Below are 15612 nucleotides of genomic sequence, written 5' to 3'. Positions count from 1 at the left end.
AAATCCCTGAAGTTTTTACTCAGTCCAAATTCAGGCAAAGGTCCCATTGACCTAGGTACGGACTTAATAAAAACTATTGGAGGAGTTCAGATTTGGTCCAGTCATATATTAAAAATAAATAGCTTTCATAACCAGTGTCAATACTAAAGTACCTTCATCTGCCATTAAACTGGTGGAATACCACTAAAAATACACCTCTGTCGGGTAAAGCATGAAAACGGAGTTGCAAGCATAGAACTAGCTATGCGGACTCTGGAGTCTCCCCCGCTGCAGCCCATGGTGCATGGGCTGGAGTGCACTGCTATAGTTACTTGTATTCACTGAGAGTACACATTTTTGCAAATGTAAATATAATTTTCAAGTTGACAGTGTCCTTTTAAATACATATATGTGCAGCATAGTTAGGCTTGGAAGGGTTCGATTTTTATCATAAATGTCAGTAAAAATCAGCTTCGTTATACGCACACAAACCAACAAAAAAAGTATTTCCAGCTACAATCAAAGTTTAGAGGTAGGCAAAGTAAGAAAAATACTGATTAAGAATAAATTGGAGTCCAAATCCACTTATTTAGAATTTTGAATGAGGCTTGTTGCAAGGGGACTAGCAAATGAGTAGTAAAAGAAGGTATGATTTGTTGATTAAAGGATATTTACTTTGTATATTTTGACATGAGATGCTAACAATTTGTGTTTTAACAGTTTATAAAGCTCTAACTTTTAGAATCTCGATGTCTACTGTCATTAAATAATTGTCTGGTTCCCCCATAATTTCACACAACTGTAAAAATTTAAGATCAATAAAAATATTTTAACTGCTTTAAAATAAAATTTGATATTATCCATCAAAATTATTTTTTTTAAATTTGCCAAGGATAAGCAAAGTACATGATGGGATTAAGGCCAGTATTCTGAAGCCTACTGACATCATCACACTTCCAGAGGCTGGAGTGCTTCTATTCCACCCGCCTCTGAAATGTAGCAACTTTTCAATAGAAAAAACTCTTGAAATGCTACATAATAGTTTAAGACAGAAACTGACAAAGAATTCAACATTCAATTAGAACTACAAAGAGAATTTAAGACAGAAATGTAGCTACCAAATTGGAATGGATTCAGAGCACAAGGGTAACACCACTGTTCTGGCAAAAACGTGTTAGGGATACGCATAGGCATGACCTAAGTTTACATCACAGCTAAATGACTGATTTTTTTTTTCAGTAAGTTAAAATAATGGTATGTGTGTTTGTATGCATGCATATAAATACTATATAGTTAACAGCATTTTTGGAGAAAAAAATTCTCATGTCCAAAAGATCAGCCCCTTTGCATTTTTACAAACATATTTATTACATGGTAGAGAAATTATATGTATTCAGTGGTTTATAGGTTAAAAGCACAGAGAGTCACTACAGTCATATCTGAATTTAGTATCTAAGGGCCAGATTTTCAAAAGATCACAGATTTCATTTAGGCACCTAAATGAAGTGGCTAGATTTTCATTTATCCTCAGTGCCCAGCAGCGCCTACTGACAATAGTGGGATGTATTGGATGCTGTGCAGTTTTGAAAATCTGGTCACTTCTTAGGTTCCAAAGTGGGAACTAAACTCTGATTTAAAACATCTGTCAAAAAAAAATGTATGTACCCTTCGAGCCATTTCCTGCAATCCTCACTCAGGCAAATCTGCCATTGCATCAGGCCCAACAATGCCATTCAAATGTGAGCAGACACCTGTTGTCAATTCATTCCACAAGAACTTTTCCAAAACATTTCCTTCTGTATTGTGATATTAACTGCCATGTGCCAAAATTTTCGCTCAGCCTGCAACTTTCAACATCAATATCAAGCTCAGTCAGCTGGCCCTTGGGCCAAATCCTGTTCACCTTACTCAAGAAAGGAGTTCCACTGAGATCAACAGAGCTGCATTTGGCTCCAGAGCAGAGTAGGCTGGACTGTGTGACATCACTGCTTGCTTTATTCTATTTTTTGACTTTCTAGAACTTTGTAAGAAAAAATATGTATAGTCTACAATATAAAAGCAACTGAAAACACAAGCCAGTCAGCCTATCAGTGACATGAGACATGCTTACCTGGGTTCTGACAAGGATATTATGTGAGCAAATGTAAATAATGGAGCTTTAAAAAGCAGCAGTTTAAGAATGGTGAATGGTTCTGAGCTGTGCTTGTACAAACTACAACTTAAAAGGCTAGAGGCCTCATTTTGAGCCACTAAAATTCAAAGTGACAGAAACCTACAAATTTTTATTGCTGTGCATTTAATAAAATGTACATTTACAAGCTGTCAGTTTGAAATGTTGAATAACTGGTAGTTTAGAAGGGTGAACAGCAGTTTGGGTTGTGTCTGAGGTTCATTACTACCTACTTGTAATGTTTCTCAGATACTCAAAATAATCCTTCAGCTCAAGCACTTTTGTTATCTCTATTAATTCAACACTGGCACACAAAAATCCATTGACTTTGCAGTAAGGTCAGCAAAAGGAATTTATCATGTTCCCATAAAGTAAGGTGTAATTAAGAGTTCCCCTTTTGCTTGTTTAATGTGCTAATACGAGAACATTAGGACCAATGTCCCATCTATTGCTTCATTTTGGCAGCTGTCTGGGTTTTTGTTAATTTATAGACTCAATTATGTAGACTCTCTTAAATCCACAGCATTGGTGGGTGGTAAGGTACATGGTTAATGAAGAAACATAGGGTAGGAAACCCCTTTAATGCCTGTTTTATGTGCATCCTGGGTAATGTTTTTTAGAGAACAAGGATCAAAGATTGTAACTTTAGGAAACTCTCAAGCCAGGAATAAACGTACATGGTTTTAAGACACCCCTAAAAATTACGAGAGGGCTAATATCCCTATGATTTGTGGTCTTTTCTAAAATAAAATATCAAACCAAATGTTTGGCTCTGTATAATAAAAGCAGGTTATTTAATGGTTTCCAGGATGAAATGTGAGAAATACCTTTCATAAAGGCTTCCTAATAGTTATGTATTACAAGGACTCATGAAAATTCCTCATTTTCAGCATAAATGGAGACTCCTATAGAAACTTTATTAGATATTATTTATTCACATGCCCTCGAAGGGACTACACATGGACTTTTTTAATTAACACTATTTGCAACACTTCCCTCGTGTTTTCACTAACAATCTCATATGTTTTGGAATCCCTACCAGAAATTTGTCATCACTTACTCTAATTACAAAGTCTTCTACTACTCTAAAAGGAATACAATGAATTACAGTCTATACTTTGTTTAATTAAAAACAAAACATTGTTTAAGTAACCTTGAGGTTGTAACAGCCTCACCTCAACCACCCCCCAAAAAACCCAACAAGAAATGTAAAATAAACATTGGTTCACCATTCTTTACACACCACTGAGCCTGGCATTTGAGAGAAAGTGAAATTATTTAAAGATAAAGTAATGGTTTTGTAGACATTCTGCAGTTCCCCACACATTGAGGCTCAACAGTAAAGAAGCTCCTGTGTTTGATACTGGATATCAAACACTGCTGCTCCCTCACTTCCCCCATTGTGGGTGTTGAAAATGGTTGTCATTATAGTGTAGACAGGAGTCTAGCTTTGTTATATGTGTTGTCTAGTGTAAACAGGACTGTTTTTCTTAACATGTCTCATTGGTACAACTTGGCTGGCAGGAGCAATGTTGGGGGCCACAAATGTGGACAGGCCACAGATGGCTGCTGGCATTTTAACCTGTGTTGTCTGAATTGCTCGAGTTTGGCTAAATGGCATTTCACCCTGACGAAACTAGCACTACCACTTTGATATGGACAAGGGAGTCCCATTGATAGGAGCAAGGGTGGGAATTTTTTTAAACCTTGAACACGGTCTTGTCCCTATCTACAAGTTTTCAAACCATGTTAGCTTCTTCATGAAGAACTCAATTTGTGAAAAAAGTGCTTCTCAGAAAGCTTCAGAAATCAGTGGAGAGTGGATCCAACCAGGTCATAAAGTGTTCTACAAAACCTTGTTGTAACCTGTCAAACCAACTGATCACACAATTAGGTCCAAAACCACAGAACTCTCAAAACTGTGTTAGTATCTCCAGTATCACAGGGACAGTGTTTCAATGCAATTCTCCAGAAAAATACTCGCACTGTTTGAAAGATCTTTGTATTCAGAGGTTCCGAGTTCTTTCTTTTTCTGAAGGCATAACTCACTACATATTGTATGAACTGCAGCAGCTGTCTATGCAAGGACACGATGTGTTCTCTAAAGTTCCTCAGTGGTAAATATTGCATCTCCAAATTCAGCATAGACTTAATGGCAAAGGGGACAGAGCTGTGCAATAGATTAGTATGAACCATTTTAAAATTCATTACACAAAGGAGACTAGATATTACATATGATTGGCTCATGAGTCATGAATGATGGTTACAGCATATAAATATGCCTGTTCTACCTGGATGTGTTGTGTCTTCATGCTTCAGACTCCTTAGGAATACATTAGTGAATCCTTCACAATAACCTGGAGTCTCTTACTGCTATTATACTATGCTCTTTAATTTTTTCTTCCAACCAAAAGTCTAATTCCATTTTACTGTGTTGCTGGCCCATTAGACAGGTTTCCTAATGCTAAAGACTTAGCTTGGCTGTATCTGTATCAGAGGTTCCAATAAGTTGTATAGAGGACATTGAATAGGCCGTTTGAGCCAGGATGAATGTCTCCATACCATATGTTGCAACAAGACAGTTAAAGTTGGCATTTAAGTTGTCATTATGCTTCAAAATAAACACCCCTTGAAATGAACAACTTAATACCTTTCTCACGTGTATTGTTTTGGGCTATCTGCAGACTCAGGCATCAGTTACACATTTAGAAATTTTTCTCTGTAACACAAAGGGCTGGAGATTTTCAGTTTCTAAATAGCAGCTTAAATTCAAGCGCACAAGATGGCAAGCACAGAAGAACAGTGCCAACTTGACAAGGTACCAGAAGTTGGTTCAGTTCAACATTTGAGGAACAGGATTGGGAGCAGGCAGCACAGGCGCAGAGGTACTTTTCATGACACTATCCATGCAAATCTAGGTAGGAGGTAGTCCAATTCTGTGGTCCCTTGCTTCCCTCTGAGCAGCTGCAGGGGCTCGCAGTCATTTGCAGAATGGATCCTGCAGAAGAAGGGTAGGTTAACAGAGAAGCAGTATTCCCTACAGGACATCTCTTGTTTCTGTGCAGGGCTAGAGAGGGTACGCGTCTTCCAAAGTCATTTGCCCCACAGTCTCCTCCCACCAAGAGAGGAAGTGTAGGAAAATTCTGTGGCAGAATCCTCACCCTACTCTTCCATAATTGTTTGAAGGAGGCGCTTTTACTCATGCTTTCTTGATCTGTAAATCACCTATCTTCATGAGCAGAATAGGGGAGCAATAAGTTTACTAACTGAGGGCCAAATCCCCTTAAAAGACATAGAAAATATGTTTACAATTTCTTAAACACCATGTTTTATTTTATTACTTGTTTCATGAAGTTCAGTACAAGGAGAAGAAATTAACTAGTGCCATTCCAGTGAGCACTTGGTGCACTTATCTTTCTAGCCCTTTAATGGGCCTGAGGTTTCATCTGTCTCCAATTGAAATCAATGGCAATATGCCAGTTGATGTCAGTGGGTGCAGGACTGGGCCTTTAATCCTGCAATTCTCACCCAAGTATGATTTCCATTGAATTCCATTTCTTGACTACAGGCAGTTTAAAGGGAATAATCCTTACACTCCTGAATATAGTCCCATTGATTTGACCCAAATGTGTAAGTAACAGAAAAAGAAACCCCACCAGATACTAATTTTACACAGCAAAAGCTGCTTCCCAATATTTTAGACATAGGAATCTGGCGTATTTTTGTGCATGTCTATGTAATATATATAATACACACACTATATATAGATATATATAAGCTTTACAATAATAAAGAACAGTTAAACTAAATAGAAATTGGTTATTAGAAAATACTGTATCTCACCATGCTTTTCAGAATGCTAAGTGCAAAGGTTTTTGTTGTAGTTTGTTCCAAGGATCTATCTCTCTGCCTAGACATTCCTAGTACTCCTCCACCAACACCACACGCACACTCATTATAGCCTTCAGTACAAGAGTTTTTTTTTAAACTCCAGAGCCCATACTGCAAACCATTCTTTGGTGAGTAGACCAGTTCTCCCATTGAAGTCAGTAGACTAGCAGTTGTGAGTATAAAGGGTTCACTGGGCAAGGGTTTGCTGAATCAGACAATAGGTGTGCAGCTAAACCTCACTCATCAGGCTACATCTACACTACAGGCTAAATTCGAATTAGCTTAAATCGATTTTATAAAACAGATATTATAAAGTCGATTGTGTGCGTCCACACTAGGCACATTAATTCGGTGGTGTGCATCCATGGTCCAAGGCTAGCATCGATTTCTGGAGCGGTGCACTGTGGGTAGCTACTGTAAAATAATGAGGCCAATAATGTCTATTTCCGTCCACACTAACACTATTCCGATATAGTAATATCGATTTTAGCATTACTCCTCTCGTTTTGTAGGAGTACAGAAATCGATTTAAAGAGCCCTTTAAATCGATATAAAGAGCAGTGTAGTGTGGACGGGTGCAGCGTTAAATTGATTTAACGCTGTTAAAATCGGTTTAACAGCATAGTGTAGACGAGGCCTCAGACGAACAGAGACATTGAGTTAAGTTAGACTGCTCCTAAACCTAGGAAGAGTGAGATTTAATCCTTTTAAAATAACTTTGTAGCTGGTTATTGGTTGAGGGCCAAACTTTGCTGGGACTATTCCCACTGATGTACCTTTTGGCCCTGTATATGTCTAACTGCAAATCATATCCATTTCAATTGCCTGTCGTACAAGTCTGTCAGACATCTGCCAAGACATCATTTAATTCAGGCATTGGCATATGCCTAGAGTTTAAATATGAAGAGGATACAAGACAAATACATGAAAGCCATATCTTGCCATGTCCAAAAGCACCTATATGTCAGCTGACCAGGATGAGGGTGATCTAGTCTAGAGGTCAGAGCTGGCATCACGCTTAGTAGCTAGGATTAGAGCCATAGTCAGTAGTGAGGATCCAGAGCTAAAGGCCAAATTGGAAGGCAGGAACTGGATACCAGAGCCAAGGGTTGAGCAAGAGTCCATCATCAGGAGCCTGAGCCAAGGGTCTAGAGGACATGAACTGGAGCAACCAGGGTATCAGGCAGGGAGAGGTTCAAGGCAGTATGCAACACTGGATGCAAGGCAGGAACAACCGGAACAAGGTAACATAGGAGCAGGTACAGTGAAGGGCATGAACACTGACAGACCAGTGAGGAGCTGCTGCTGCTGGTGGTGGTATAAGAGCTGGCCTGCTGGCCTCTGCAGCCAGGCAGGCAGGCAGTTGCAGACTGCCTGCAACTGTACTGCCCACTGTACTAATGAAGCTGCCTGGAGACTATTCTGCTGTAGGTCCTGATTGCTAACACTATAGTCATTTCTTACTCAGTCCAACCTCAGTCCACGAAGGCTTCAGGATCTGGGCTATGATTTCCCAATATTATGGGACCTCTTTGAAGGAGGACAAATCCCAGGAGGTGCAGTTGCAGATCATTCTTGTGGGTGCAAGGGAAAAATTGATGTTTCCAATGAAGGAGAACTTGGCAGACTTTGCTCATGTGAATACACACATTCCATTATCTTAATAACTGGTAGCTCCATTTGGAGTAAACATTGAGACTGGGCTTTTCAGAAGTGCCAAAGAGCTTTAGGGGCATGTCACATTGAAAGTAAATGGGATTTGCGTGCGTAAGTCATTAGGTGCTTTAGAAAACACCTAGGTTGTTGCATCTCATCCAGTGCTATGAAGAAGGCTCGATTATTGGCTTCTCAGCATGCACAGAAATGAGAGACCCAGTTAGATCACCAGCTGTGTGAAGTTTTCTGCATGCATAGTTAATTTGCTGAATTAAATATACATGGATCAGGAAGTGAGAATGACTCTATAGTCTGGTGTTTGGGGACTCACCTGGATCCCAGTCACTGCCCCAGCAAATACTTAATGATGTAGTCACCCTCAGGGGGTCACAAGGTTATTACATGGGGGGGGGGTCATGAGCTGTCAGCCTCCACCCCCAAACCCTGCTTTACCTCCAGCATTTATAATGGTGTTAAATATAAAAAAGTGGTTTTAACTTATAAGGGGGAACTTTCATAGGTTTGCTGTAGGGGTCACCAATACAAAAGTTTGAGACCCACTGATGTAGTGGAACAGCTCCAACAGGAGAGATTTAGCGGTACTCCCCTACAATGTGGAAGATCCAAGCTCAAATCCCTGCTCCAGATGAGATGGCCTGAGGACTTGGCCCAGGGTCTCCTACAGGCCCCCTGAATGCCCAAACCACAGGGAGGCACTTCAGCCTCAACCTGTTTTAGCAATGGTGTTGCAGCAAGCCCTTGGCTTTTAATAACCTAAATAAAAGTTGTTATAGGTGCCTGAAAGGAAATGCAGTGTTTTGTCCTGGGTTGAAAACGCTATTTCATTCCTCTCATAATATCCCTCCCCTCCCTCCCGCGGGAGAAAACTGATTGATTTGTTTTTGTTTCTGATCAGTCCAAACCTACCACCTTTCCCTCCCTTTTTCAGTTTGGCCAGCAAACCAATCCAGTATTATTGGCACAGTTCTAGCCCTGGGGCTTTCTGTCCCGGCGGATTGACTCCCCCTCTTCCTTGCTGTATACCGGCTGTTGGGGGATCACCTTGAGCTGTCTTTTGGCGTTTCGGAGCAACAAACTTTCTGAGACGGGAAGCCAGAGCTTCTAGTAGCCAGTTAGCAGTAATTGCCTTGAAGTGCCATAATTTTTTAACACGTAGCGGGACTGATTTTCCGTGGCATTTATATCGAACTCTAAGGCTAAGAAAGTGTTTTGTTTAGTTCTCGGGGCAATTGCAGTAACGCCTCAGACACGCCGTGAAAGTTTAACTAGAAATAAACTTTCTAACCAAAAATATCTCTGCGGGAATCGAGAACCTTTACTCAAGCAATTCCCGTAATCCTTAAGTATATAAATGGACATGCTCATTACCATAGTTATGCACCTAATTCCCCCATAGTAACGAGTCTGATATAAAGTTTGGTTTGTCTGATCTTTGCATAATCATTTTGCAATAATCACCTGGGAAATATTAATTCTTTTTCTGATCTTATAGGAAGTTAATGAGAAATGTCCTTCACATGAGCTATGGAACTGGGCCAGCTGAAGGTTAGGTTGTACAGACACTGCAAGACAAAGCACCTGCATGTAGATTTTAATTTCTTTCTAATACTTAAATCGGTTATATAATGACTACAAATATTTGTTCTGTATTTTCCACAGTGGCTTTGCCCTTCGCGGACAATAATCACTTACTGTTTTGTTAGCGCGTTTCTGTCTATAGAAGACAGCCGCTGCCAGTGGTTCTTGACTGAATGATTAGACCGCTTCTGAACCAAGCATAATATAATGCAGAATAACTGAAGCGAACTCCATATGCGAAGACAACTTGAGATTCTTCCAGTTCTCTTTATCTTTGGACAGGGCGCCCTTTGGTGCTTCGGGACACTAGAACGTGAATTTCTTGCTGATGTATTAACTTTAAAACAGTCTCAACTCCAGGATGTTTTTTTGTTTGTTTTGTTTGTTTCTGACAAACTACATTAGGCGAGGAAGTACTCTGCCCACAGCAGCTTTGAAGGGTTCAGGATCCCTGAAATCTCCCAGCTCTGTGCAATACAGTACCAGTTTTCTGCATTCGCATTCCGAAGCTGTGGCGTTTATGTTCAAGGGGAACTTGACAAAGCCCCATCATTCTGCTTCATTTCTGAAAGGAATTGCAGCGATTCTAAGACACAGAGCAGCCAGGCGGGTGTAGTTGTTTAGCCCCTGCTGTTCTACAACAGAATGTCGCGTAATGAACTGTAATATATGTGATCTCTATTATGTTTAAGAGGCTTTTAGTTTGTGCAGCTCTATTAGACCCTTGATACCTCTAAAAGTAGGAATTCGCATCACGTGACCGAAAAGAATGTGAAAACAGAGTGAATGAGCTGGAGAAACAAACTATAAATCTAGGCGCTTGCACTCTGGGCTGCTGAATTGCACAGACTGATTTCAGGCGGCGGTAGATCGTGCTTTGGAGCAAGTAACTTATTTTTGGATATCTTTGAGTATCTCTGTTGTCCCTACAGGGGAGCAGGAGGATTCTAATCCATCGCTGCTGTTACAGTCAATGGACGTAGTCTCTTTTCCTCACTGTCTTTTCTCCCCCGCTTTCTGTAACGCCCTCTGTTACTTTCCATGTAACCTGAAAATATTTGGGTTGTTTAACAAGTTTCTAGCTTTTGAAGGAGGTTGCAAGGAGGAGAGACCGCAAGGAGCAAACGTCAAAGTCGATCCCGAGTAAACACTTGCAAAACGGTTGTAGCAGCAACTGAAACTTCCCTTTCTGTGCCTCCACCAATAGCTCCAAAAAGATCCCATTCATTAAGAGCTACGGCCCCGGAAGCAACTGCAATGAGCTGAGATCCTCTAATTAACCCCCCCGAGCAGTGCTGTGGCCACGCGAGGCTCCCTGTCGAAATGCCGCTGTGTATATAGAAATGCACTCACGCATATGTCTGTTTTGGCCCTTGTCCTCACTCGTTCTGGACAGGTAGGCCTGGTGCTATTTTTTTTATATAGGATTGACATGAATCGAAAAATTTGCCAGAGACTGCAGGATTTGGCCTCGTGGCAGTGTTACATCCCTACCTGATTGCTGTCTAAACAGTTTTAACAGGAAGGACTGAGACGTACACCTTCAAATTATTCCTGTCAGTGGAAAGGGCCCACACAATTGCTTAAACGTTAATGTTTTCTAGGCCACTAAACTTGAGAGACACTTTTTAAAATATAAATATATTGGGGAGATTTAGGTACTGCGCAGCTTTTGAAGTGGAGATCTAGGCATTTTGGAGATCTTCGCACTTACTGACATTAACAGCTTGGAGAACAAATGCAGTATATCCACATGGACATTTGGGGGTTTAGAAACTGCACAATGATATCCGATACTATAGGAAAATACATTAAAAATAGCCAAATAGTAATCTTGGACAAAACCCTACGCTCTTCATTCAGACAGAACTCACATTGACTTCACTGGAAGCAGGATCGGGTCCTATTTATATTTTACACTCTCTAGGAAGGTGTCTAGGAGCTATAACCTTTCACTGAGTGAGTGATCTGTGTAATTATAGCTTACGATATTGGTGTGGTTTTCAGTTTACTAATCTGTATAGGCTGATCCATAAATCCTAAAGCAGGGACCTGATCCTGCTCTCATTAACTTCGGTGCCTGGTCTCACTGGGAACAGGGCCAGTGTTCTGTTCATATCTGTGGGGTGGTTTTATTTGTTTGTTCGCCGTTTCCTTTGTTACCTGCCAGAGCAATGACCATGTTTTTGTTCTGTTTATACAGGGCCTAGTCCAATGGGGATCCTGCTCCATGGCTGGAGAAGCTAGGCCTACTGCAATACAAATAAATCTAATACAATAATAAATAACAAATCACAGAAGCCTGTTTAATAACTAGTGGAAACGACAGAAAATCGATTGTGAATCGTGTCCTTCATTTCGCTATTGTGCTGTTTCACACAGTAAATGACAATGCACACCCCTAATCCTTATTGCTAAGCAGCAGAAAGACAAGGTGTTTGACTCTGGTTTTGGAATCTCTCTTCTTCACGTTGCGTAACTACGCGGGCATGGCGTGTTCTCTAGAGCAGAACGGTGTAGTTGGCAAACAAGGATCCGAATGAATTTCGGATCGAGCTGCCTCCCTAGTCTGGGCTTTCGCCAAGATTATCATAAAGGCAGAAGTAAATGGAGCCCTGTCCATCAGGCAGAGACTAGAGCAGAGCCTCCACCCCGGGTCTGTCGCTTCTGGGATCTGCCGGGAGCCGTAAAGGGAGGCGCGTGCGATCATTCCGAAGCTTGCTCTCCAGACGCCTTTATCCTTGGTGGTGGTGGCTATACAATAAAGGGGAATTGCTCTGCTCCCAGAGGCTCTTTGCTACACACAGGGCACCATCAGTCTTCACTTATCGCTGCGACTTGAATGGGACCCAAGCAAAACAAAGCAGCGCCGAGAATTCTGCCGAGAGCTAATTATCTTGGGTCGACTCCACTTAAGTGTGAACAGCCGCAGAATGGCAGGGGACAATGTGCTCGCCAATAATGCGTTTCCAAAGGCATTTAGCACGTTTGCGCGGGGAGGGGGGGGGGGCTTGCTAGCTCGTCTCTCTCACACAGACACGCGTGCATGAGGCACAGGCTGAAAGCAGCTGTGTGAGCGCATCTCAGCGCCACGCTAACAGTGCGCTCAGACCTAGCTGCTGGGCAGCTGATCAATCTGGGGGTGTAAACGCTGATTTCCCAGATGCAGGGAAGGGGGCTTGGTCTGGCATCTCCCTTCCCCCTAGGAGTACTCTTGCAGCTGAGCGGACTGCTGAAATGGCCCCATTATCCCGCCGTGTTTCAACCACATATGGTGGGTGGATTTAGGTGTCAAAAGGAGGAGAATTAGAAATGGTAATTGTCCGTCATTAGAGGCGAAACGTGATCTGTCACAACAACTGGAACATGTCTGGGCGCTAGCGAAAATAATTTGAATGATTAGCGCTCATTATGGATGTCAAGCCGCGTCCATTAAGTTGTATAAAGAAATTATCCTTGACGTGCGAAATCAGACTGCAAATATACAGGCCTGGCATTCCGCAGGCCCAGAGCGGGGAGGGAGAGGGCCGCCTTGGCTTCCTAGCGAGCTGCAGAGGGGCGATCAGCCCAGCCTAGCCCCCAAAGCCCGTCCAGCCCCAACCCCGCAGCCGAGGGGCAGCCGGCCGGTGGCCTGGCTCGTCCAGGATTCCCACGCGTCCCGTTAGCTGTTCACTATCCAGCCCCTGCCCTGTCATCCCAGCCGCAGAAATCAGCAGCGATGGGTGCTCTGCCCTTCTGGTGCAGGACAAAGTCCCATCCCGCAGCCTCCACTTGCTGGGTGTAATTCATCTGGAGAGGTGAGCTGGGCTGGTCCTGCTAAAGCGAGAGGACCTTGTACACCGCAGAGCAACTAGTACTGGAAGGGGAAAGAAGGACGGAGAAACTGAGCTGCATCCGGGAAACAATTCGCGTTGTATACTCAGTGTAGCTAATGGGGCTGGCTTTCACCTCCCAGTGGTTTTCCACAGAGAGGAAAGGATGGAGACAGATAAGGTCTTGTATCCTGAATGGCTGAAGGATATTCTGGAAGCTGTCACCTTCAGGGACACATCTCCATCACCTGTTGTTGCTGGAGTCTTTGACAGAACCAGTCTCTTGATTCTTCCCCCAATCGCCTGAGCTCATATCCGCTCTCCTTCCTGTGACTAATAGCAATATCAGTGCATTTAGAATGCCAGTTCTGTCTCTGCATTGCAGCCCGACACACGCCTCTCTCTCTCACACAGACATCTCATTACCTCTGCGCGAGAGTACTGAAAAATGTTTGAAACTCAACAGGATCTCCCGTCTATCAGAAAATATGCCTAAAATAGCGACAACTATTAGTGCCTCTTTTAGAAAGAGAACTAAACTATTATTTTTAAAGTAGAGTGATGTGCCCTTACCATGGGATGCATTTATTTATTTTAATCCTGCTATTATTTGGGTAAGATTGCAGTATTTTTTTCTCTCCCTCTCCCCTGGAATTCCAGACATACCTTCACTTGATCACACTACAATTAACCTGATGTTTAAGTATGTTTTGGAAGCATTAAAGATATAGACATATTTTTGAATTTATAGGCCATCCGTACTCTACCGAGGATTTTTAAGCAGAAGTCCAGGTTGAAATCAGATCAATGGCACGATCTTCAGTCTGCACAATGGAAATCGGTCGCTATTTTTTTTATTTTACTTTTTTTTTATGGCGAGAACAAACAAGTAGACAAAGAACACTTGCTGTTCGTTGTATGCACAAATAGCGTGACTGAGAGAGTCCAGATGCTAATCTAAGTGAATGATGTAAATACACCCTCCAAAGGGTATGACACACACAAATATTAGTATGTTTAGAATAGGAAAATCAGGGCAAGTTTTCTTCATCTCGAGTTATTGGGAAAATTTTCAATGTCTATATAAAGTTCCAGCTGTTTCCATTTTGTTGTTCTTAGTTTAATTTGGGACTATAAATCATCCTTGATTCTATGAAATTTTGTAATAGCTAAAATGTATCTTTGTCTCTTCCACTGCAACCCCAGAAAAAAGAAGGGCCAGTTAGTTCGAAAACGAGCGCTTAGTACATCTGCACAGAAGGTAAAGTGACATACTGATTCTTTCCCTAAACATTGCGAAATCGAAATAAGACGATCTTCTGAACTGCTCCATATCTGAATTTGCTAAAAAAAAACAACCCACAACAACTTGCAGTCACGATCAATACCCCCAGGAATCCATCGAAAGGTTAATCCACTATTTTGTCTGTCTCTAGCTCCTTTACAACAGTTATTTTTGCGAGTTATTTTGTGCAGCCACTAATTAAGGGGACCTAGTTCAACATTAGAATTAGGAAACCAAGTAGCTGCTCCATTTAAAATATGAGCTTCCAGGCAGTGACCATCCAACAGACAAATATTTACTTTTTCGTTTTTTATTCTTTCAGTTTTCAAATCTGGGTTCTTGTCAAAGCATTTCGTCCCTAGTTATTAATGGAGTCCTTTGCGGCGCACATCGGTTCCCTCCCGTAGTTAAAACGTGCGGCAAGGTACAGTGAAGGTACAAACGTTTAGTATGATCTAAGCCAAGAGAAAGGATGGGAACAGCCACTGGACGTTTGTGTAGCAGGGACGCTCATTCTTTGGGGGATCGCGAATATGCTTGATGGGCCGGTCCAACGTCTATGATTCACTATTACAACAAAAACACCAGACAAACAAAACTCAGTTGTGAACACGGAACTAGAGACACGATTTGGCTGAGGTTCTACTACAAACGTGCAACTATTCCCAAACTGAAGTTCGCCTAGAAATAGATTAACCCTTATTTCCTTTGCAGCACGGATGGTTTATTTCCCCTACAGATCAATTTTTAAAAAGCAATGATCCGTGCCCTCAGAAAAACCCCACCCAGCTTAAAATATAGCTTCCCCACCCATTAGTTAGTGCTCATCATCAGTGCCTTTGTCACGTCTCGAAATATGGAAGCAGGTCGTGTTTTTATCCTGAGATTTCCTAGCATCCAGTGTAGGTATCTTCATGCTGCACATATGTGTGCTATGATTTATATTGCAGTTACCACCCTGAATTTCTCTTCGTCAAATCTGCATTGGGTTTTTCCAGCTTCTAGGACTAATCTACCGGGCCACAGGGATCTGAACGTCAGACTTCTATTCTCTTCTTCAGCCTCCTTACCAGTCCCTAGCTCAGATTTCGTGTCCGAAGAGACCCCCGTTATTAGTGTTATTACCATTAATTATTAATATGAGTCCTAAATTATAAATCGCCATTTTGTTTTGCCACCAGCCGTCCATGAAAAGGCTTCAGTGTAATGATTTCAGCTTC

This window comes from Chelonoidis abingdonii, chromosome 5 (genome assembly GCF_003597395.2).
Source record: "Chelonoidis abingdonii isolate Lonesome George chromosome 5, CheloAbing_2.0, whole genome shotgun sequence".
In the NCBI taxonomy this organism is placed as follows: domain Eukaryota; kingdom Metazoa; phylum Chordata; order Testudines; family Testudinidae; genus Chelonoidis; species Chelonoidis abingdonii.
Note: the sequence above shows the minus strand (reverse complement) of the source record.